The 23,796-nt window shown below is 35.7% G+C and overlaps 1 long non-coding RNA gene across 1 annotated transcript; it reads right to left on the minus strand.

Annotated features, from left to right (window-relative positions):
- Positions 1 to 431: 431 nt before the first annotated feature.
- On the minus strand, positions 432 to 21,577 carry LOC144191979 (uncharacterized). The gene is made up of 4 exons (XR_013325021.1): positions 21,392 to 21,577; positions 8,818 to 9,004; positions 7,685 to 7,790; positions 432 to 603 (listed from the first exon to the last, which is right to left on the minus strand). It is a non-coding gene; the product is annotated as an uncharacterized LOC144191979 (long non-coding RNA).
- Positions 21,578 to 23,796: the final 2,219 nt, after the last annotated feature.

Below are 23,796 nucleotides of genomic sequence, written 5' to 3' on the forward strand. Positions count from 1 at the left end.
AAATATCACTTTTTAGGGTTTAAATAGCATGTTGAAATAAAATTTGAGTATTGGTAAAATATATTATTCTGGACTTGAAGTACACGTAAATGCCAAAACAAAGTACCACAACTCCTGTTGTCTTAAAACAGGATGAAATAGCTCTCTAATAAAAGTCTTCTTCCGAAATTGACTTGGCTTTTGTTCATTAAAAAGTTGTCTTTTTTTTTGGAAAAAGTGAAGGTAAAAAAAAAAAAAATGAAACGTGTCACAAACAGAGGTCGGAAAAATCTTTCAACACCCTCAGGCTTTTAAGTCTATTGTGATTCCGATAGATTTTCTGTCTCTTTCCCGAGTGCAAAGCAGCATGGGATTGTAAAGAGAAAAACAAAACAAAAAAAAGAAAGCAGTATTCATCAAGTGAAATGTACCTTTGAGCTTTGTGATGGTCTCCGGCGTAGTGAAGACCAGCAGTTAGTGACCCGAGTGGCATGTTTGGTGTCTGGCCAGTCGAGTCGGGTTTCAGAATTATTAAGAGTCCGCCGGCAGCTTCTTGGAGGTCTTACTGACCCGACGTCGGGCGGCCCAACACACTTTTTTAGCCATAAAATGTACCGTTAGCATCTGGGAAGAACACACAGGGGAATATAGGGTGAAATATTGCTGGTAAATAGTTCAAATGGTCTACTTCAAGGGTGCTATTGGTAGATCACATGACTGGAGGATTTGATGCAAGGATTGAAATAAAGTTCTAAACCAGACATGGGCAAACTCCCATATTTTCACGACTATAAGGCGCACCCTCAATGAATGACATTTTTTCCATATATAAGGTGCACTATATTATAGGCGCACTGTCTATTTTGGAGAAAATTTAAAACTTTTAAGTGCGCCTTATAGTCGTGAAAATATGGTAATTGTTATTGACTTCCAGGTATGAAGCACTCACCACTTTACAGTCACCTCTAGAGCCAGCCATTGTTGATGTTTTGGATTTTTTTGTATAAAATCTTTCAGGCTTTTAAGTGTGAGTTATATGATGGAAGATTTTGTACACTAAGATGGCATCTGCATATTTAACAGTATTGTTTCAGTTCAGCCGTTTGTGTTTTTTTAATATCCGACAGTGGTGGTTTTTTGTTTTCTGTTTTTTTCATATATAAGGCGCACTGGATTATAAGGCGCACTGTCTATATTGGGGAAAATTTAAGACTTTTAAGTGCGTCTTATAGTCGTTGAAATACGGTACTGCTATATTTTGCCTGCAAAATACTATATCATATCCCAGAAATGTTTCATCTCGTCCAGACATGGGAAACTGCGGCCTGTGGGCCACATCCGGCCTGCTACGTTGTTCAAATAATGTTATTTTTTTGTTTTTCCCCGCGTGGAAGCCAGTGGCAGTAGCTCTTTTCACTCCTTTTTGTTTTTCGTGTTTTACAGCCATTTTATATATTTTTTAAAATGACATTTTAATATTTCTTAATACATTGCTTGTTACTTGACTTTGTAATTTATACTTTTTACTTTAATGATGAATGAGTATGTTAATACTTTAGTCCTTCTTTCTGTTTATGTTTCATATGTACTGTTAACGGATGCACTTTTTCATATGTATCGTATCTTGTGCTGAATCCACGGCCCAAAAGTGACTTGCATTATCCTCAAAAAGGCTAAAATTAAAATGAAGATTCAGTTTTGTGTTATTTTTCGCGTGTGTCCAAAACAGACATACAAATGTCACATGCGTAAACAATGTTTACTCTGCCGTGGGCTAAAACGGCAACGAGATGCCGAGCCATCTTTAACCTTAGACCTCGAACGTCTGAGTCAGCATCAGTACCGCCTCTGGATGTTGCGAAATGTCACACTGGCTAACATCTGTCGCTTTGCCATGCCTTCATTCGCATGTGGCAAAGTGAAGGACGGGGAAACGTGTAAATGGATGAGAGCGTACAAGGGAATGACAATGTGAGATCATCAAAACAACAGAGGCCAGATGCCACATCATTCTAAATGGGCCAAAATGACACACTTAGTCCCATAGAGACATGATAACACCAACTGGATTGGCCAAAACTATCTAAGTACTGTTTAATATCGAAGTATTGTTTGATATCAAAGTACTGTTTGATATTGAAGTACTGTTTGATATCGAAGTACTGTTTAATATCGAAGTACTGTTTAATATAGAAGTACTGTTTGATACCAAAGTACTATTTGATATCTAAGTACTGTTTGATATCTAAGTACTGTTTAATATCGAAGTACTGTTTAATATTGAAGCACTGTTTAATATCTAAGTAGTGTTTAATATCTTAGTACTGCTTAATATCTATGTACTGTTTAATATCTATGTACTGTTTAATATCGAAGTACGGTTAAATATCTAAGTGCTGTTTAATATCGAAGTACTGTTTAATATCGAAGTACTGTTTAATATCGAAGTACGGTTAAATATCTAAGTACTGTTTAATATCGAAGTACTGTTTAATATCGAAGTACTGTTTAATATCGAAGTACTGTTTGATTTGTAAGTACTATTTGATATCTAAGTACTGTTTAATATCGAAGAACTGTTTAATATCGAAGAACTGTTTAATATTGAAGTACTGTTTAATATTGAAGTACTGTTTAATATTGAAGTACTGTTTAATATCGGAATACTGTTTAATATCTAAGTACTGTTTAATATCGAAGTGCTGTCTAATATCGAAGTACTGTTTAATATCTTAGTACTGCTTAATATCGAAGTACTGCTTAATATCAAAGTACTGTTTAATATCGAAGTACTGTTTAATATCCAAGTACCGTTTAATATCAAAGTACTCTTTAATATCGAAGTACTGTTCAATATCTAAGTACATTTGACCGGCGACCAAAAGACCCGACGACCAAACGTCCGGTCACGAGCAAAACCGGACTTGGATTAAATCCATCTTCCACTGAGCATAAACTATATAGAAAAGGGATGGATGGGTATTTTATTTCCTTACTGAATTGATATAGGGTCAAGCCTATAGAGGCGCTGTCTTCTGCAAAGTGTGTATTAAGACCTTTCTCGACATGGACTCAAATGAGCAGGAAGATAAATGATGTCATGGCCGCCCATTTGCCATGTCAGCAGGTTTTTGCAGCACTCGCTGGGAAGTGAATTGCTTACGCGCAAAGTCCACCTCGTGCTGATTAATCGCTCATTTCGCCGCGCTAAATCTCAACGGGGACCCACTGTCAGTGGGTCGGAACCTATACGCGTAGAACCACGTGACGCATTGCGACTTGCACCATCTGCCTGTCCTACCATGGTCCACGTGGAGAGGAATTCTTTAATTGCTGTGCCGCCTCAGCTGCTTTTCATCACCTGGCCCCTCCCACTTTAGTCGTCCTCCTTTGCTGGTGAACTTTGCACAGGGAAAGTTATAATTAGATTGTTTCTTATTGCATTTGTAAATATTTGAAGATGGGCAAGCTATTCCACAAAGCACCGTAGTGCCATGTCTGGTCCTCGAGAGCCCTTGGTGTCAAACATACGGCCCGCGGGCCGGATTCGGCCCCTCTGGTGGTTTGGTACGGCCCGGGGAAGAAAGCTGCATTGTGTTAAAAAATATGAATTTACTTTAAAATTTGTATTTATTGTATTATCCGCTAGGGGGCGCAGTGTTTTAGTACGTACAGACAACATGAATTGACATTTATTTATGTTCTTGTGTTATTGTCTTGTTCATAATATATTGTTCATAATGCAAAAGGAGAATTTTGTTAATAAATATTTTGATAATTTACTCATTCTTTGCAATAATTATTAGTATTAGTGACTAATACAAAGGAATAAAAGTGGGCTTATTGTTAGTTCTATGTAACTTTGCAGGGGGGGGAGGAGCTATAAGATGAAAGATTTTGTAAACCAAGATGGCATCTGCATATTTAACAGTATTGTTTCAGTTCAGGCGTTTGTATTTTTTTAATATCCGACAGTGGTGGTTTTTGGTTTTCTGTTTTTTCCATATATAAGGCGCACTGGATTATAGGGCGCACTGTCTATTTTGGAGAAAATTTAAGACTTTTAAGTGCGCCTTATAGTGGTGAAAATACGGTCATTGCTATTGACTTCCAGGTATGAAGTACACGGTCACCTCCAGAGCCAGCCAGTGTTGATGTTTTGGATTTTTTTGTATAAAATTTTGCAGTGGGGGAGGAGCTATATGATGGAAGATTTTGTAAACAAAGATGGCATCAGCATATTTAACAGTATTGTTTCAGTTCAGGCGTTTGTATTTTTTTTAATATCCGACAGTGGTGGTTTTTGGTTTTCTGTTTTTTCCATATATAAGGCGCACTGGATTATAAGGCGCACTGTCTATTTTGGAGAAAATTAAAGACTTTTAAGTGCGCCTTATAGTCGTGAAAATACGGTACTCCTAAAATGGGGTTGACAGAGGTTGGCAGCTCTGGAAATGAATGAATTCTCTAGCTAAATATAAATATATACTTGAGGGAGAGTACTGGTCACACTCAGGGTATTTTAATGATATGCATTAAAATGCTGTGTTTCATCTTCATGTTAAAACATGAAGTCTAAGGGATCCCTAATCGCCCAATTACTAGCATCTCCATGCTCATCAAGGCCAATTAATTACGGGGGTTGGAAGGAAAACAAGCATACGCAGAGGACCGCTGAATTAGTGCGGAACGCTGTTCATTTAGACCCTCAGTCCTCGTCCTTTTGAATCAAAGTACGTGGTGACCCCGGGTCAGAGACAAGGTGACCGCTGGTTAAATTATTTCTCCTGGGCAGGGTTTCAAAGTTTGTGTTCATCAGCCCCATTAAAAGCTTCAAAGCAGGTAAATGTGGTGATGGAAAAACTAATAGTGTACTTGTATAGTTTTGATGACTGAATCGAGGGTATGGCTTATATGCGCATAAGTTAGATTTGATATGCTCGGAACGCCATGACGTGGCCGAAATGGTCATTTAATTTAAAGTAGAGAAAAGATAAACAGATGAAATGGTAAACTAAATTTATTTTGACGTCTATGAATGAAATTGGAGGAAAAAAATCAGCTGTATCTTGTGTATAACGTAAAAAAAAAAAAACTATCTGGCATATAACGTGAAAAAAATAACTATCTTCAGTACTTAATTATTAAACAGTACTTAGATATCAAACAGTACTTCGATATTAAACAGTACTTCGATATTAAACAGTACTTCGATATTAAACAGTACTTCGATATTAAACAGTACTTCGTTATCAAACAGTACTTCGATATCAAACAGTACTTCGATATCAAACAGTACTTGGATATTAAACAGTACTTTGATATTAAACAGTACTTCGATATTAAACAGTACTTCGATATCAAACAGTACTTCGATATTAAACGGTACTTCAATATGGAACAGTACTTGGATATTAAACAGTACTTGGATATTAAACATTACTTGGATATTAAACAGTACTGAGATATTAAACAGTGCTTCGATATTAAACAGTACTTCGATATTAAACAGTACCTTGATCTTAAACAGTACTTTGATATTAAACAGTACTTTGATATTAAACAATACTTTGATCTTAAACAGTACTTTGATATTAAACAGTACTTTGATATTAAACAGTACTTTGATATTAAACAGTACATAGTTATTTAACAGTACTTAGATATTTAACAGTACTTAGATATTTGGCCGGATTAAAACGCCTCGCGGACCACATCCGGCCCGCGGGCCGTAGTTTGCCCATTTGTGTCTTAACCAGTGCTGGCAATAATTCATTGGACATCAATATTTTATATGTTGCATGACCCTGGTGTGCTAATGGCCTCCATCAAATTGACAATTAAACCTTTACAGCCCTACTTTGCTTTTTATGTTGCACAGCGCCATTCTCAAGTGAAAGACATAAATTGAAATATTGTGTCATGATCGGAAGGTTTTGGTGGGGGATTCGGGAGTTTTTTTTAATGTATCATAACAAAACATCACATTTATTTCACTTTTAAAGCAATATCTTGGATGAAAGGTTTTCTATTAGTATTTTTTCGTATATTAGACGTTCTCTCGTATAAGCCGTACCCTTAAAATTGCCTTAAAATCGTTGAATTTTACCATTTCTCTCGTATAAGACCACCTGATTCTGATTAAAAGTCAATGTCGCCCCGGGGCTGAAAAGTTTTCCCCCCCTTGAGTTAAAAAATACACATGAGAAACACATTTAAAACTTTTGTTCCAAAAAGATAAAACCCATTTGACGAAATGCCATGTCTTTTTATCATAAAATGCTGTCGACATGCTTTGTTATTTTTGCTTGGAAGGCAAAACAAATAACATAAAAACTCAAACTCTCGTATCACAAAATGTCACTGGATGTCCCCTCCAAAAAAAAAATATCATCTAGAAGTGCAGCGTCCTTTCATATTTACGCTCGATTCCTATCGGCCCCATGTAGCCAAAATGTCAAAAATGTGTATTTGTGAAGTAACCCCGGCGGCATATAACTGAGTACAGAAAAGTCCAATTGCTTCGCTCGATGGACGCCATCATAATTAAACGCCTTGAAAGGAATTGCCCTGTTGGCTACCGACATTGAGTGATGTATAGTACACAGACTCATTCTCGAGTCAATCAAAGAAATTGGACTTTTTTTTTGGGTTGGGACTGCAACAGGAAGCCGTAAGACTTCAAACAAAGTGGCGTCGATTTTGAGCTACTTTAAGTGCTTCTTGATCGGAAGGTCATTAGCTATACTTTGAAGAATTTTTCTTTTTCTTGAAATATATGACTTTCCTATTCATTCAATGATTGGAAGATAGTTGTACTCGGTGCTCGGACGTTTGGTCGCCGGTCTTTTGGTTGCCGGTCAAATGGTGACAGAGAGTTTACGGTTAAAAGCAGCTCTCAAAATTATATTCATGAGAGAGTTTAATATCTAAGAGAGAGAGAGAGTTTAATATCTAAGTACTGTTTAAAGTCGTAGTTGTTGTAGTAGTAGTAGGTTTTGTAGGAGTAGTAGTTTTTGTAGTAGTAGTAGTTTTTGTTGTAGTAGTAGTTTTTGAAGTAGTAGTAGTTTTTGAAGTAGTAGTAGTTTTTGAAGTAGTAGTAGTAGTAGTAGTAGTAGTAGTTTTTGTAGTAGTAGTAATAGTTCTGGTAGTAGTAGTAGTAATAGTAGTTTTTGTAGTAGTAGTAGTAGTAGTAATAGTTCTGGTAGTAGTAGTATAAGTAGTAGTAGTTTTTGTAGTAGTAGTAGTTTTTGTAGTAGTAGTAGTAGTTTTTGTAGTAGTTGTAGTTTTTTTAGTAGTAGTAGTAGTTGTTGTTGTAGTTTTTGTAGTAGTAGTAGTAGATTTTGTTGTAGCAGTAGCAGTATTTGTAGTAGTTTTTTAGTAGTAGTAGTTTTTAGGAGTAGTAGTTTTTAGGAGTAGTAGTTTTTTAGTAGTAGTAGTTTTTAGTAGTAGTAGTTTTTTAGCAGTAGTAGTTTTTTAGCAGTAGTAGTAGTTTTTTAGTAGTAGTAGTAGTTTTTTAGTAGTAGTAGTTTTTTTAGCAGTAGTAGTAGTAGTTGTATTTGTAGTTATAGTATCAGGGGGCGGCTTACAAGAGATAAATTGTAAAATTCAACAATTTTAAGGCCATTTTAAGGGTACGGCTTATTCGCAGAGGCGTCTTATATGCAAGAAAATACAGTTGTATTTTAGTTTTGTGTCCACTTACTTTTGCAGAGACTTTGCCAAGTCTTGGGGCGACTTTTGTCATCCATTTCAACAAAAAGAAACTATAAAACTTCACTCATGTTTGCAGTCAGAAGATAGAGAGAGTCCTGAAAGGAAAAAAAGGACACGGATGAAGGTCAGCGTGTGGTCTCCTAATAGGTAAAGTACTCCCAACGGTGTCGCTGGGTAAGTGCCCTGTTCTACAACAATGATTTCTTACAATGAAGCAATTTGGAATTACACCGATAGCCCAGAAAAGCTTGCAGGTAACAATTCTGACCCAAAATGTTTCGTGAAGATTACAACACAAGTCCGCAGTGTTTGATAGAATACCGTAAAAAAAAAAAAACCACAAAAGACCCAACCATTGCCCGTTTTGTAACCTAGCATAATTTCCTTTTCGGAAAATGAACTAATAACTTAACAATGAATAAAACTATCATGTAAACAGATGAAGAACAAATGAATATTAAGTATGTGTCATATTCAGGTATGAAAAATGTATTCATTCATTGATGGTGGCCTTTATAATCTTAGCCATTGTGTGGGTTTTCTCTGGGTAGTCCACTTTCCTCCCACATCCCCAAAAACAAGCATGCTAGGCTAATTGGATGCTAAATTGACCCTGGCTTTCTCTGTGATTGGCTGTTTTTCTCTTGGTGCCCTGTGATTGGGTGGCTTCCAATTCAGGGTGTCCCCTATAATTGGCTGGGATAACCTCCGGCACCCCTTGTGCGACCCATGTGATGATAAGTCACACAGAAAAGGAATTAATCTGTTTTTATTAAGGCCTATACCGTTTTTCGATTAAAAAAACAACTCATTTTTTATGTATTTAACTAAAATAGCTTATTTTTTTTATAATAATAACATATTTTGATCCAAAATGGCGGCGCACGGGTGCAGTGGCTCTATGCTCTCCAATCAATTTTTCGTCATACACAGTTTCTGGGTATGATGACAATTAGGCTTTTGTTGAGTCAATGATGATGACAAAGCATATTTCCGATTATTATTATTATTATTATTATTATTATTATTATTATTACTATTATTACCCAAATATGTCAAAACCTTGCCTACCAATAGAAGAGTGACTTGTCAATGTTAAAATTGTGAATTTTTGTTACTTACTCGTGAGTCAGCTTGTTTCAAACATCCATGACATTTGAGGTCGTTGAATTTAAATGGCATTTGTCATTTGTTGATTTCCCAACAACAATTTTTGATTGATTTCAAGTCCCGTTTTTGTGAAGAAGGGCAATAGGTAGAATGGCTGCTGGTTCAGTAAACCTCAGAAAAAAGTCACAAACTTCTTCTCCTGTGTGGGAGAGAGAAAAAAATAACTCGATAAATAATATAATTTAACGTTGCCCTGGAGCAGGTGAGGTAAAAATGAGGTGCACTATCGGGTCAACTCTCAAACAGAGAACAGCAAGTTTCAACAAAAAACTCTGGAAATAACAAATCAAGTTTATCAATTCTTGAACATGGATGACAAATAGTAGAGTACTTAACCTTTTGGCATGTTGTATTCCGTGTTTTTTTGAGTGTAAACTTTGTAACTATATAAGTATTTTTGGGGGTGGGGAACTCAGAACACAATTAAAAAGCTGAGGTTGTAGAATAGGAAAGCATGAATAATATATATTTTTAAAGTTCTTAGCTGATGTTATGTTATATTTAACAGTGTAGTAACACATTGTTCGAGCGCTTGTTCATAAGTTGAAATTGTTCCTAAGTTGAAATTGTTCCTAAGTTGAAATTGTTCCTAAGTTGAAATTGTTCTTAAGTTGAAATTGTTCCTAAGTTGAAATTGTTCATAAGTTGAAATCGTTCCTAAGTTGAAATTGTTCATAAGTTGAAATTGTTCATAAGTTGAAATTGTTCAAAAGTTGAAATTGTCCATAAGTTGAAATTGTTCAAAAGTTGAAATTGTTCAAAAGTTGAAATTGTTCATAAGTTGAAATTGTTCATAAGTTGAAATTGTTCATAAGTTGAAATTATTCATAAGTTGAAATTGTTCATAAGTTGAAATTGTTCATAAGTTGAAATTGTTCATAAGTTGAAATTGTTCATAAGTTGAAATTGTTCATAAGTTGAAATTGTTCATAAGTTGAAATTGTTCATAAATTTAAATTGTTCAAATTGAAGTTGATTCAGTAATATATTTTGTATTATGATTTATGTTTAAGGCCTATATAAGTATATTGAAGGTTTATATAAGTGCATTTGTATGTTTTTCCATTGGCTTTTTGAGCCATCGGTCCACGCAACGTCTCTTAACGAACATTTGAAGACGATTAACCATTAGACATAAAGAATAATGAATGAATTGTAAAAGTATTATGTCAAAAAATGTGCCAGTCCCCAAACCTACATCCTCCCCACAAATGAATATCCCAGAATTGCAAAAATCTAATTGTAGCCATAAATCTGAAGAACAGAACCAAATTTACAGATGCAAAAGCAATCTAAGTGCCTGTCGGGAGACCCAAGTGAAGACTGATCTGGTTTATAGCCTATGTTTTGGTGAGAACGAGGGACACCGCAGAGGAGAATTCCCGGGCTTGATGAATGAGCCTTGGTGGCATGGCCACCCTAAACGCTTTCCTCTCTCAGCTGTGATGACAGATTGATTAATATTTGCATGGCAGCCAGCCAATTCATCCTCACGTGCTCGATCTCACGTGGAAGCCACTGGTCCAAGAGTGGGAATTTGGAAAGAAGACAAACAAACCAGTATTTGCGTATGAGGCTAAAGCTAACTTTGCTGATATGTAGACTCCCCAAGGCCAGAGTTTTAAAGAAAAAATGGTGCATTTGGAATGGCTGTAGGAGAATGTGCAAATAGAAAAACAAGTGGTGAAAGTGGGGGAAATCTTTTGTTTATCGAGTGAGAAAAGTCTGTTCTGCAAAACAAGCTGTGAGCGAGTTCGATGGAAAAACGGACTAAAATTAAGAAAGATGACCACATATTCAGCAAAAAAAGTATTTTGAATGAAAATAAGAAGTGAGAAGTCAGATGGTGAAAATTAAGGTAAAATTGAAGTCATTTTTGTGCAAATCCGAGTTTTTTTGTGGAAAAACATGGACTAAAATTAAGCTGGATCACACATATTCAGCAAAAAAAGTATTTTGAATGGAAATGAGAAGTGAGAAGGCAGACAGGGAAAAATATGGAAAAATTACAGTCATATTTGAGTGTTTTCCAATGGAAAAATATGGACTAAAATTAAGCTAGACTACCACACATTCAGCTAAAAAAAGTATTTTGAATGAAAATAAGAAGTGAGAAGGCAGACGTGGGGAAAATAAGGAAAAATTAGTCATATTTGCGCAAGTTCTAGTGTTTTCCGATAGTAAAATATGGACTAAAATGAAGTTAGACTACCACATATTCAGCAAAAACGTATTTTTTAATGAAAATAAGAAGTGAGAAGGCAGATGATGAAAAATAAGGAAAATGTAAAGTCATATTTGGGCATATTCTAGTGTTTTCCAATGGAAAAATATGGACTAAAATGACGTTAGACTACCACATTCAGCAAAAAAAGTATTTTGAATGGAAATAAAAAGTGAGAAGGCAGACGTGGAAAAATAAGGAAAAATCACAGTCATATTTGCACAAATTCTAGTATTTTGGACTAAAATGAAGCTAGACTACCTCACATTGAGAAGAAAAGTTCATTTCAACGAAAATAAAAAGTGAGAACACAAGGCGGACTTAAAAGTCTTAAAAATGTCTCCAAAATAGACAGGGCGTCTTATAATCCAGTGTGCTTTATATATAGAAAAAAAAGAATTAAGATGTCATTCATTGACAGTGCGCCTAATCATGTGGTGCGCCTAATAGTCGTATAAATACGATACATCCCAGCGATGTTCTACCAAGATTCGGATTCCAGAATATTAAAAAAGCCGTATATATCCTCAAAGCCTTCTAGTATCTCCTTGAAAATTCCCTCAATTTGAAGCGCAGTTATGGAGAAGAGAAAAAAGTTCTGTCCGTGTATAGCTTCTACATTAAGAACAAGTCGCACTGATGAACTGCTCACTCCGTTTACGAGAACAAACGGCCTAAATGAGCAGTTCGATAGGAGACACCGGATGATAGCGCCAATAAAAAGCTCCTATTGTGGAGTTTAACTTCTTTGCTTTTTTGCTCACGCTGCATGTCTGAGTTTTAGCACTTGAATCAAAATGTCTTTTTGCTGCTATAGTTGTTCTCAATACAACCACATTCTAGAACACTGCTTATAGTCGGGTGGTAGTAATGCACAGGTGGAGAAAATACTATTGGAATCCTTTAAATCAGGGCTAGGAGCTTGGGATTTAAGAATAATATTTTTTGCCGCAATACAAACTCAGAGTATAATAGAGAAGACCTGCTTTAAATGCAAATGATTCATTCATGGGAAGTTTATATCAAAATACATGTTTTTTTTTAACTAAATCTATGTTCAATTCTAGAGTTAACTGGCTGGAAAAGTTCAAATTTTACTGTATTGTTGAAAAAAACTATGAAACAATAGTACCGTATTTTCACGACTATAAGGCGCACTGGATTATAAGGCGCACCCTCAATGAATGACATTTTTCCCATATATAAAGCGCACTGGATTATAAGGTGCACCCTCAATGAATGGCACAGGTTTTTTTTTCCATATATAAGGCGCACTGGATTATAAGGCGCCCTGTCTATTTTGGAGAAAAATCTAAGACTTAAGTGCACCTTATAGTCGTGAAAATACAGTACGTTTTTATTTTTTAGGATTTTTTGTTTTTATTCTGCGTGGAGGCCACTATTGGTTGAAGTACTATTGTTTATTCAATATATTTTTTGCATTTATCAGTGTCAGTACAGATTTTGTTGTTTTCCAGCCTTATTCTATTTCAAACTTGACTGTAGAGAAGCTAAATACCGTATTTTCCATGTATAAGGCGCTCCATATATAAGACGCACTACATTATAAGGCGCATCGCATTATAAGGCGCACCCTCAATGAATGGCACATGTTAATTTTTTTCCATATATAAGGCGCACTGAATTATAAGGCGCCCAGTCTATTTTGGAGAAAAAAATAAGACTTTTAAGTGTGCCTTACAGTCGTGAAACTACGGTAAGTCAAAACGAAACAAAAAAAAACACAGTAGTAGCAAAAATAAAGTGAAGACATAACTTGCATCATTTTTTCAAATTTCCTTAGGCAATGGTAGGTATACATGGATTGTTCAACAGAACTATAACGCAAACATATATTAAAATGTCAGGGTTGATAACTTTATCTTGCAAGATTATTAAATATTAATAATAATAAAAATATTTTTTAAAGACGTGTCATGATGCTTCATACCTGTCCTGCAAAAAACAGACAATTTCACTACTTCAGAGTTGCTAGTTTGTTGCATACAATCTCCTTTTAATATTTTATTACTGTTATGAAATAAAAATAAAAAAACGACATATACTGTAAAACCTCTATTTCAACGGCATGGCGTCCAATTAGAGGTGCCGTTCAATTAGAGGGTGGCTTTCTATTTTTCAATTCTTCCACCAAAATGCCGTTCTATTAGAGGTGCCTTTCAATTAGAGGGTGCCGTTCTATTTTTCAATTTTTCCACTAAAATGCCGTTTTATTAGAGGTGCTGTTCTATTAGAGGTGCCGTTCAAATAGAGGTGCCGTCCAAATGGAGGTTTTACGATATTTAAGGCTTTTCTTGGGTGACAAATTTATTGATTTGAACAAAATGTGAATACAGGAATTAATATTTTGACTTAAATGTGTGGTTATTGAACAAATTATACTCAAGGGATCTATGTTTGTTGGAATATTTTAAGTTTATTGCCGTTTTTTTGCTAACATACACACACACCCATCCACACATATGAAAAGCCACCCTGAAATACATTTAGACGCAACCTACTTGTATCAAACATAAATTCCAGCAGAGCTATTGCGACTTTACCACATTTATTCCCATCCTTAGACTGAAAAGTATTTCTTTCCAAGAAAAAAATAAGGATTGCACAATTCCCATCAGGTGGCCGATTCTTTTGCCCCCAAAATGGATTATCTGTCAAGAGCTGGTTTGTTAAACCCGCTGGATGCAGCAGAGTAGATAGCGTTTGTCTTTGTCTCGAAGGAACACCTTGCTAGCAAACACTTCTTCCCAGCAAAGCCGGGGACTGAAACGCCATTTTGGAGGCCGTCATTAGCATGCATCTTGCCGCAGAATTCCCACGGTCGCTTAAGTTTGGATATGCCGTGACAGATGAATCGGAAAGCTGCTTAGGGAGGACGGAGAGCCGGATATCCAAAGCTGCTAGGCACCCATTTTTGGACTATCGGAGGAAGAGGAGGAGATTCCAATGCTCCGGCTACGTTCGCGTCTGGCATTCGTTGAACCGATTCGGGAAATACGAGCCAGGTGGTCGTCGCTTGGCAGCAAAAGTGCTGCCTCGTACTCTCTGGCCAAGCTACTCCAATCTAAACCTCTTTGGACTACGCAAACAAAAGGTCTTAATGACACAAAATATCATTTATTAGCTTGCCAAAGCGAATGCTTGCGAGTTATTAATATGCATCTCAACATAGAGAATCATGAGTACCCAATTATGTCTATTAGTGACAAGTGAGAAGGTTTCAAATGGAAATTATTCACCATTATTAAAAAAAATACTGTATTTTCACGACTATAAGGCGCACTTAAAAGTCTGAAATTTTCTCCAAAATAGACAGTGCGCCTTATAATCCAGTGCGCCTTATATATGGACAAAAACAGAAAACGAAAAACCAGAAGTGGGACCGAGATGGTCCCAAAGAAGATGAGATTTTATTGTACAAATTTGAAATGAAGGCTGAAAAAGCATACAGGCTTTTTTTTGGTGCAATTGTTGGGTTCCCATGCTATTGCTAACTTAGGTAGTTAGCCTGCATGCTATCATGTAACACCAGTATGCTTTACCGTAGCTTAGCCCAATTCCTTGGCCACATATCTTTTGCCACTTAGTATTCTGTAAAAATGTTTTGATCAAAATAAGAGAACACTAAGCGACTGCCTGACTATGCTAACCCTGCTAACACAACTATAACGCAAATGGATGGCTGATATACGAGAAAATACGGTTAAAAAAAGTTTTTTTCATTTAAAAAAATTAAAAAAATAAAATAACGACAAAAAAATACAAAAAGAAAATATAGGCTAACGGACCCACTCATTAAAATGGCCGACCTTAAATTTATTCAAAAACCGGGGTAAAAAATGTGTACAGATTAATAACATTATGCAGGAACACTAAATGCCACATTGTCTAGGAAACCAATGACGCCTATAAAAAAAACGCCAGGATTTTAATCAAATCCGATCTAATCTTAAATTCTTCTTATTGTTTCCTCAATATTTATTGGACAAAATGTTGCTTATGCACAAATGTGTGGCCCGGGAGAACCAAGCCAATGAAATGCTATGAGTAAACAAGTAGAGAAGAAAAATAATGGCAAGAAAAGACAGTCGGCCTTCATTTTTGACGCACAATTTCCTTGCATTAGCGCCAAAAAGCTAGAACTACTTGTTCCAAAACTGCCAAGATTTATCTCATGTGAGCCTGTAACACTTACTTTGCTGGCCGGCTAAGACAAAAGCATTTTAATAATTTAATAAGGCTGGCAGGAGCTTTGCAATCTTGTATCTAGGACTGAAAATTTGGCTGAAAAAGGCATCTTTTTAGCTTGTGCTTTATATAAGAGAAGCCAATATTTCAAGTTAGCTTTTGTACTTTATATGAAGTAAATGAATGTGCTGCAGATTTTCATGTTTTTAACTGGAATGGTAATTAACTAATGGGATGTCCAATGCATTTCAACTGGGAGGGGTGGAAGTGAATGATGCTTTAAAACCATTGACGGTGGTAGATATAAAAATCTATTACCGTATTTTCACGACTATAAGGCGCACTTAAAAGTCTTACATTTTCTCCAATATAGACAGTGCGCCTTATAATCCAGTGCGCCTTATAATCCAGTGCGCCTTATAATCCAGTGCGCTTTATAATCCAGTGTGCTTTATAATCCAGTGCGCTTTATAATCCAGTGCGCCTTATAATCCAGTGCGCCTTATATATGGAAAAAAACAGAAAACCAAAAACGAAAAACCACCACTGTCGGATATTAAAAAAACACAAACGCCTGAACTGAAACAATACTGTTAAATATGCAGATGCCATTACGCAGACGTCTTATAATACAGTGCGCCTTATATATGGGAAAAATGTCATTCATTGGGGGTGCGCCTTATAATGCAGTGCGCCTTATAGTCGTGAAAATACGGTGCTAATAAATTAGATATGAATCACTATCTATGTGTTAAGTAGAACATAGATGTATAAGGTTTTTTATGACATTAATACAAAAATCCTATGTTTTAAGAAGCAAAGATTCAATTATCAAGAAAAAAACTGACTATAGTATTTTCACGACTATAAGGCGCACTGCATTATAAGGCGCACTGCATTATAAGGCGCACTGCATAAGACGCACTGCATTATAAGGTGCACTGCATTATAAGGTGCACTGCATTATAAGGCGCACTGCATTATAAGGCGCACTGCATTATAAGGCGCACTGCATTATAAGACGCACTGCATTATAAGGCGCACTGCATTATAAGGCGCACTGCATTATAAGGTGCACTGCATTATAAGGCGCACTGCATTATAAGGCGCACTGCATTACAGTGATAATTTTACAATTGGCACACTGCGAGTCCCAGGGATTCGCTTGTCTGAAAACTGTGCGTCCCAGGAAACTTGTCACGAGTCCCAACATACTACGGATGCAAATAAAACATAAGCAACGATATATAAACATTCAGATTTAATTTATTTATTATATGGTTTAGGGTTAGGGTTTATTTATCATTGTACTAGTCTTTCAGCTCGTAGATCCTCCTCTCTTTGCAGCCAAAAGTCTTTTGAAATGTGCGTATTTTTCCTTGCTTCCCCCGTTTTGCTTCATGATCATCGATCGAATCTTCTGCAGTTCTTTTCTTACTAGTTGTATTTTTAACTGCGAAATAACTATCCAGACTGTTTTGCTTTTTCTGAAACATTTTTTATCTTTCTTACACTATTACGAAACTCTTGCTATCGCTTTCTCTCCTTCGTCTGCTAGTGTCTGCTAGTCTCGTTCACGCGAGAATTATTTCGCAAAGATTATGTGGAATAAATTGGTTTGCTATCGGATATATGTGTTTTTTTTTTTTTTTTTGATAAAAATTTCTTTGCGTCCGAAAAAAGCACATTACTTGAAATTGTGCGTCTGGAAGAAAAGCTGTGCGTATCAGACGCAGGACGCAGAGGTAACGAGAACACTGCATTATAAGGTACACTGCATTATAAGGCGCACTGCATTATAAGGCGCACTGCATTATAAGGCGCACTGCATTATAAGGCGCACTGCATTATAAGGCGCACTGCATTATAAGGCGCACTGCATTATAAGGCGCACTGCACTATAAGGCACACTGCATTATAAGGCGCACTGCATTATAAGGCGCACCCTCAACGAATTACATATTTTATTTTTCCATATATAAAGAACACTAAAAATAAGGCTATTTTGGAGAATATTTCAGACTTATAAGTGCGCCTTATAGTCGTGAAAATACCCTAAAAGTTTATTTCTTCGGACTAAAAAATGAGAACATTTTAACTTGAACTGTCTTGTCCATCATGTATTATTTTCATACAATTTACGCATTGAAAAATAAATCTGTTTATGACGTTAAATGACGAAAGTTGATAGTAATGGTCTAAATTTACCAACATGGGTGTAAATTGTCATACATATCTTGACACTTAAAAGCACCATCAGTCACTTAGTCAGGCATCTTGCTTAAAAAGCTATAATTAATACTTCTTTCACTATAAAAGCAACGTCAATTACAGGCCTGGTTTCAAGTCAAGTGGTCAAGCGTGTCTCATGTGGTACAACATGACAAAAGCTATGAACGTCAGTTAGTTTACGCCGGCATGTGCGCTCCAATACTAATGCTAGGAAAGGTTTTCTACTCTTGAGGCCGCAATCAGTCAAGCTCGTGTCAGTGTACACAATGAACAATCCCTTGAGGACAAGCGCTTGATTTTCTCCACAGGCTTGCTTTGTAATCAGGGGGCATCAAGGATCACTTCAACACAGCATACCGAAAATCTTTCAGTGGGCCAATTAGGCGGAGACTTTTTGAGGGTGCGGCGTAAATAAAAATAAATCCAATTCAATCTAGAGCAGGGATGTCAGGGATACTATTATATACCGTATTTTCACGACTATAAGGTGCACCGCATTATAAGACGCACCCTCAATGAATGACATTTTTTCCATATATAAGGCGCACTGTATTATAAGGCGTACTGTCTATTTTGGAGAAAATTTAAGACTTTTAAGTGCGCCTTATAGTGGTGAAAATACGGTAATTGCTATTGACTTCCAGGTATGAAGCACTCACTACACAGTCACCTCTAGAGCCAGCCATTGTTGATGTTTTGGATTTTTTATTATTATTATAAGGTGCACTGTATTATAAGGCGCACTGTCTATTTTGGAGAAAATTTCAGACCTTTAAGTGCGTCTTTTGGTCGTGAAAATACGGTAATTGCTATTGACTTCCAGGTATGAAGCACTCACTACACAGTCACCTCTAGAGCCAGCCATTGTTGATGTTTTGGAGTTAGGGTTATATTTTTTCTTATAAAATCTTGCAGTGGGGGGGGGGGGGGTGCTATATGATGGAAGATTTTGTAAACTAAAATGGCATCTGCATATTTAACAGTATTGTTTCAGTTCAGGCGTTTGTGTTCTTTTTAATATCCGACAGTGGCGGTTTTTTGTTTTTGGTTTTCTGTTTTTTCCATATATAAGGCGCACTGGATTATAAGGCGCACTGTCTACTTTGGAGAAAATTTCAGACTTTTAAGTGCGCCTTATAGTCGTGAAAATACGGTACTGTTTGACATTTGAAAAGGGTTAGAATGGATATCGGATTTCACATTTCATGTTGCTGGACAACATAAGTTATATTTTCATTAACCTGATTGACATTTTGTAAGTTTTTCACCTGTAAATGAAAGGTCATCAGGTCAGTTGCCAATGTACACGGAAGGTTTAACGCAAAGTAAATCATTCTAGCATCACGCTACGGAAATATATTAAGTGTTTATGTGCTTCCTCAACGGTAGGTGTTCCTCTTTCCAACCCCCCCCAAAAAACTGTGAAGGTGCTGTCAGCAAATTGTTGTTTACTGGGGAAAGCATTGAATGTTGGCGTCATGCTGTGGACTGCATGACGCCCTACGCGCCGAGAAAGAGAATCACAAGTTCCTGAGTCGAGTTCTTCGTCGCTCCGGGATTTAGCCGGCGGACAGAGTTCCACCTGCAATGTCAGGTTGATTACACAGCAGGAAGAGCGTAGCTTATTGATCGCATTTGCTATGTTGACGTGTAGACTCTTCCCAGGCTGTCGGAATCAAAAAATATGCTAGTATGACGTATTTTAAGATCTGTTGACTGTGGCTATGGACCACCCTGAGGGTTTTTGGGATATTTTTCGGAGGCTAACAGGTGTAAGTTTTTACACTTTTCTGATCTGTTTAAGGCATAAGTGTCAAAGTGGCGGCCCGGGGGCCAAATCGGGTCCACTGCATCATTTTGTAGGGCCTGGGAATGTAAATTATGAGTGCTGACTTTCTGTTTTAGGATGAAATAAAAATGAAGGGTATAGATGTATATTAAATTTCCCAATTTTCTCCCTTTTAAATCATTATTTGTCATTTTTTAATCATTTTTTGTGTCTTTAGTTCAATTTTTTTTTGTAAAATCTAAAAATATATTAAAAAAAGCTAAAATAAACATTGTTTTAGAGACACTTTTACAATCTGTTTAAGGCACAGGTGTCAAAGTGGCGGCCCATGGGCCAAATCTGGTCCTTCGCATCATTTTGTAGGGCCCGGGAATGTAAATCATGAGTGCCGACTTTCTGTTTTAGTATCAAATTAAAATGACAAGTATAGATGTATATTAAATTTCCTGATTTTCCTCCTTTTAAACCAATAACTGTCATTTTTAATCCATTTTTTTCTGTTTTTAGTTAAAAAATCATTTTGAAAATTATATTTAAAAAAAAGCTAAAATAAACATTGTTTTAGATCTATAAAAAATAATAATATTCAGGGATTTTAATCCAGTTCTTTTAATCCATTTATTAAAAAAAATCTAAATATTATATGTAAAATAGTCCGGCCCACATAAAATAATTATCATGCAGATTTTCACAAATTAAATGTCAAGATTGTACCGAACCGTCGGTTTGTTTTTTAAGTATGTGCAGATTTGGCATGGCATCTTGTTTGATTAAAATGCTGATTTTGACCTTTTGAGTATCAGTTGCCAACATGTTGTGGCAAATGGCAAAGAATGGCGGCTAGGAAATCTGAAATAAACCACCTAAAAACTATCATTGGACTTTTTTAAAGAATGCTTCAAAATCTGCAAACGCCCGATAACCAAAATTAATCAAAAAGTGTTTTTTATTCCTCACTTTTCTTAAAATGAACCAAAATTACCCAAATACAGAGTTTGTGCTGTTTTCATGAACAAAATGACTCAATTTGTCATTTATCGTATTTTCTCGCATATAAGCCGTAAAATACAGAAAAGGTAAACAGAAAAAATGCTAAACTAAATTTATTTTAAATTTTATGAATGAATATTAAGAAAAAAATACGTATATTGCATAAAACATGAAAAAAAACGTACCGTATTTTCACAACTATAAGGTGCACTTAAAATACTTACATTTTCTCCAAAATAGACAGTGTGGCTTATAATCCAGTGCGCCTTATATATGGAAAAAACAGAAAACCAAAAACAAAAAACCACCACTGTCGGTTATTAAAAAAAAAAAAAAAACTGAAACAATACTGTTAAATATGCAGACGCCATCTTAGTTTACAAAATCTTCCATCATATAGCTCCTCCCCCACTGCAAGATTTTATACCAGAAAAAATCCAAAACATCAACAATGGCTGGCTCTAGAGGTGACTGTGTAGTAAGTGCTACCTTCATACCTGGAAGTCAATAGCAATTAACGTATTTTCACAACTATAAGGCGCACTTAAAAGTCTTAAATTTTCTCCAAAATAGACAGTGCGCCTTATAATACAGTGCGCCTTATATATGGAAAAAAATGTCATTGATTGAGGGTGTGCCTTATAATGCGGTGCACCTTATAGTCGTGAAAATACGGTACTTGTGCCTGCCATTAATTGCTCAGGGCGCCGACATTTTACCATGATTAAACTGTCCAATCCAGCAAATGATCCTGTCAACAAGTATCTCAGAAATACTATTACTTTTCTGAAGATTTTCTATTCAAAGTAAAACATTTGTACTACATATTAAAACCATAAATATGGAGGTGAAAATTCTGAATCATGGGGAGGCTTATACGCAAGAAATTGTAAATCTCAACGATTTTAAGACAATTTTAAGGATGCGGCTTATATGCGAGAAAATACGTTAAATGTCCGTTACTTAGTTCAACTAAGCTACATCCAGAGTTTACTTTTTGCTTCTTATCCAATTCTGTTAAAACTAAAAACCAACATGCGGTGAGTGAAGACTGCTGACAGCTTAAGTTCACATGGTCTTACCTGCAGGCTGATCCAAAAGTACACTCCACCGCTGTGTAATTGGACCCACACTCTTCACAGGCCCTTTGGGCTTTCATTTCCTATTCTGGAGGGGAAACCAGAGGCATGGAAGAATTGAGCCAGGTCAGGCTCATGCTTGGATGGGAGATTCAGGGTGGATTGAAGAGCATCCAAGAAGACATCATTACCTGCAAATTTTCACAAAAGCACATACACAAAACATCAGGGGCAGTATTGACGTTTAATTTGGAGAAGTGTTTGTTTAGGGGCAGTAAACAGTATACTTATTAACTCACGAACAATACAACAGCCCCTCTATCTTTTTGTAAATTACATTTTAATATTTCTTAATAGTACATTCCCTTTTACTTTACTTTGTATTTTATACTTTTTACTTTACTTTGTACTTTATACTTTTACTTTACTTTGTACGTTATACTTTTTACATTACTTTGTACTTTATACTTTTACTTTACTTTGTACGTTATACTTCTTACATTACTTTGTACTTTATAATTTTTACTTTACTTTGTACTTCATACTTTACTATGTACTTTATACTTTTACTTTACTTTGTTCTTTATACTTTTTACTTTACTTTGTACTTTATACTTTTTACTTGACTTTGTACTTCATACTTTACTGTGTACTTTATACTTTTTACTTTTTTGTACATTATACTTTTTACTTTACTTTGTACTTTATACTTTTTGCTTTGTACTTTTTACTTTACTTTGTAATGTATAATTTTTACTTTACTTTGTACTTTATACTTTTTATTTTACTTTGCACTTTATACTTTTTACTTTACTTTGTACTTTATACTTTTTACTTTACTTTGTACTTTATACTTTACTTTGTAATTTATACTTTTTACTTTACTTTTTACTTTACTTTGTACTTTATACTTTAAAGATGAGCGATGAATATGTTAATACTTCAGTCCTTTTGTTCTGTTTATGTTCCATATGTACTGTTAACGGATGCACTTTTTTACTTGTATCGTATCTTGTGCTGACCCGGGACTCATCTGTCAAATTTTTAAAGTCAATGTGGCCCCCGGGCCGAAAAGTTTGTCCACCCCAGATCTAGCGGTTAAGGGAATTGAATAAAAAACATATTGTCTGGAGTCCAATTTTTTTTAGGTAAGATTCTGAAGAAGAGCCTCTCCTATGAAAACAGAGCACATGTAACATGGGATTCATCTTGACGGCTTAGGTTTGAGACGACGCAAGCATTAAGTGAGTATAACATCTTGTCTATTTGGGATGCTGCCTCAGCATCCTTGCCTTGGAATATGGAAAAACAATAAACAATCACTCAAAGAAAAAAAATTGCCATTGTTGGCAAATAAAGTTATTCAGCGGTTGTTGCTTTTTCAGCAAAGCCACCAATGAAAGTTTGGGAAAGAAGTAAACATTTCTCAAGTGTCAAAAAGGAAGAACATCAGTGGTTCGTTGACAACATGAGTGCGGCAAATGGAGCGCTAGTCGACAGCTTGTTGAGAACAAATTGTTTTCCTCAAGACAGCCTGTGCTTGTCTAACGTTGTTACCACTGCTTAAGTACATACAGATTGCAGTATTTTACTGTCAAAAACAGGTTTAATTGTGTCACTAAGATACATCAATGGGTTACTGTTGTATGATTTTATTTTCTAGTAGATCTTCAAGCTTTAAAGGTTTTTCTTTCTTTAATTTCCATGCTTTTTTCTAGTTTTCTTGTTGCCATGACAGCCAAGCCATTAAACGGAATATAGGAGTGTAGATATTATGCTTTTCAGAGTGAAAGATCCACTTATGATGTGGACAAAAACGCAATGAATATACGTGTGAGGAATTATATAAGACTATGAGATAATTAAATTGGGAAAAATGTACTGTGTTTTCTGTAATGTACGCTGTAATTGTTGCTGAAAAAAATGATGACTGAATTAAGGGTATGCACACAAATTAGACTAAAACTAAACTGTAAAGTGAAAAAGACAAAACGCCATAAGGGAGGGGTGTCAGACTATTTTAGATATAATATCTAGATTTTTTTTAATAAATGGATTAAAAGAACTGGATTAAAAACCCTGAATATTCAGTTTTATATATGTAAAACAATATTTATTTTAGCTTTTTTATATATTTTTAGATTTTACAAAATGATTTTTGAACTAAAAACACAAAAAAAATTATTAAAAAATGACAATTATTGATTTAAAAGCAGTAAAATCAGGAAATTTAATATACATCTATACTCTTCATTTTAATTTTATCCTAAAACAGAAAGTCGGCACTCATGATTGACTTTCCCGGGCCACAAAAAAATGATGCGGCGGGCCAGATTTGGCCCTCGGACCGCCACTTTGACATCAGAGCCCCAAGGCAAGACAATATGGTAATTTATTTCATGAACAGA

The sequence above is a fragment of the Stigmatopora nigra genome, unplaced genomic scaffold (assembly GCF_051989575.1).
Source record: "Stigmatopora nigra isolate UIUO_SnigA unplaced genomic scaffold, RoL_Snig_1.1 HiC_scaffold_25, whole genome shotgun sequence".
Classification (NCBI taxonomy): Eukaryota; Metazoa; Chordata; class Actinopteri; order Syngnathiformes; family Syngnathidae; genus Stigmatopora; species Stigmatopora nigra.